The sequence below is a fragment of the Arachis ipaensis genome, chromosome B10, assembly GCF_000816755.2.
Source record: "Arachis ipaensis cultivar K30076 chromosome B10, Araip1.1, whole genome shotgun sequence".
Classification (NCBI taxonomy): domain Eukaryota; kingdom Viridiplantae; phylum Streptophyta; class Magnoliopsida; order Fabales; family Fabaceae; genus Arachis; species Arachis ipaensis.
The window spans coordinates 120359899-120362572 of record NC_029794.2 but is presented as its reverse complement, the minus strand read 5'-3'; positions in this window follow the sequence as shown (position 1 = coordinate 120362572).

Here is a 2674-nt window from a genome sequence, read left to right as displayed (position 1 = left end):
ATTATTTATAGAATAATTTTTTTCATTATCTCTCTATTTCTATTTTAAAACTAATTTTCACATGTAACCTAGCCGTTCAAGTTATTATTACTGCTGATTTTCCATTGCTGTTGATTATTAATGGTTTAGGGTTTGGTAAAAAAGTGTAGGATCCCCTTAAATTCAAAATGAATTGTAATTTGTCAATATTTATATCATATGCTTTAAAGCCGAAACACTAAAAAGAAGTTTTATTATAAATTATTGGAAATATTTTTTATTTTTATATTTCAATATATTAAATACATAAAAAATTTAAAAAGTGTTTGTTATTATATTTTTAAAATGTACCTTTAAAGCATAAGATAACTAAGTCTTATTTATATATCTTTATCGTTAATTACTTCTTATTTTAATTTTCTATTTCTCTGTAACAATTGAATCAATGATAAGATTAGCATACAGTCATTTCTCACATGAAAAGATTTAAATCTACTTGTAAAGCAGAAGAATCTTTAAATCAAATTGTTGCCTTGTTGGCAACGGTTCAAGCAACAATTATAATCAACACAAGGAATGAAGATCCAGATTCTGAATTGAATAAGGACAAGAATTTAGAGGGGAGTGGAAGAGATTTTTAATTTTTAATTTTCGTGATAATTTTGTGCCGTGCTTATTGGGGTAAAGAATGGATCAATGGAAGATGCTGATTTTATTTCTAAATGGAGTTTGGCAAGAAAAAGTTGAAAAAAAGACACTAGAAAAATAAAAATAAAGATAATTGTTAGTTTTTTATTTTTTGTAGAAAGACAAATGTATTGGTTCTATAACAAAAAATCATGGGACTTAAACTTTTTATCTAAATTAAGGACTAAAAGATATGCTACCGCATTTTAGTGACAAAACTCTAAAAGATTCTAGTTATCTAGTATTTAAAAAAAAAAGACAAATTTTGTTGTAGCATTATAAGTGTGACCTTTAATTTTAATATAGTTGATCTACAATATATAAGCTCCTAGTCCAATAGTATATTTTATAAAAATTTACTCCAATAAACAATTATTTAACAATATAATTTTAATTAAGTTGACACCAATATCATTTTATTCTATCTCTCTATATACTTTAAACAAGCCATTTTCATATTAATGTTAGCTTTTAATATAACCTAATCTTGTGCATTTCTAAAAAGACTAATTTAATTTGTGGAGAATGATGCAACATTAATTCACATATTCCTTTTCTTTATTTGTAGTTTGGACCACTCTTCCAGTCAGCAAGAAAACTACTCTCAACGAAATTATTGAAATTTTGCAACCAACTCTATTAACTTTACTAAATGCTAATGCTAATGTCTCTTTTTAACTTTGAAAAATAAGAGTGCCTCTAACTTTGGGTAAAAACTGTCGTTGGATGCTGACTTGGTAAGCATTTTGGCCAATCATCTTTATTTCATCATATATGTGTGTATTGAAAATTGAAATTCTATAGAGGTTCGGGGTTCCATTAAGAAAAGGAAATCACATATCATATATAGAGGATCAATCCTTAGATGGAAAAGTAACATGAAAAAGAAAAAAAGAAAGATTTTATGACGAGAAGTAGAGGATGGGGATTGATTAATAGTGGTTACTTACGTGGCATTATAAGTGTGAGCTTTAATTTTTGGGGTTAGTATAGTCATCATGTGTCATGTTGCCCAATTTTGATTCCAAAAAAATATAAATATGCTTTGTTTAGTTCCTATATAGTCAATTGTTATATATGTTATGGAAAGATGAATAATGTCTAATGATGTGGTATGTTGAATGATATATATTGACTAATAATTCATCATTTGTTAACACTTGAGAAAGTTAAATTTTAAAGTGATGTCTAAAATTATATTCGAATTTTAAAATAATTATTTAAGTTAATAGTTATTCATATTTATTTTTGAAATTGTATTTTAGGACTCAAAGTCATTTTTTAAATATTTTTCGTCAACTAAGTGTCATCAGAAAACTAATATGGACTTATTTCTGACATGTTGATCATGTAACAGCTAGTTATTGTAGAGTAGAAAAATTTGTTATGGTAATTTGGTCCTTAAATCAAATTTAAAAATCTTAATTTTTAAATTTAAAGATCACTATCTGTAATTTTTCTATTCTCTTCTCTTCTCTTTGTAGCTATTTTGTATACATCTTTTCTATCTTCAAAGTCAGACAATTATGACTAGCACGAGCAATATAGTTGAAAGCTCAAACAACCCACACTCTAATGAAAGCGTTGCTAGGAGAATCACTAGAAATAGAGATTCGTATTTGCTAGATTGATATGGGTGCAGGTCATAACCGGTTCTGCGATGGTCAGGGACCGATATAACCCAGGGAGGCCCTTCTTCGATTACCCAAACTACAATGTAAGTGGTTGTTCTTATTTGTTGTGTTTCTGGATATAAAGTTGGCTCATTCACTTCCAATCTTTGTTGAATTTGAATGTAGACCGTAAGTAAGAGATGGTGTGAACTATTTTTGTAGGCAAATAAAATTCGAGAAAAAGATGTGACAATCACTAATGGTAGAACTTGTTCTTTAATTGACAATAAAAAATAGAAGATAAAGATTGCTTAGAAGTTTGGAAGTCTGGAGTCTGAACTTAGAGTTCTAACAACGGGTGAAATTTTAGTATTTAGATATATGATGCTGATTAG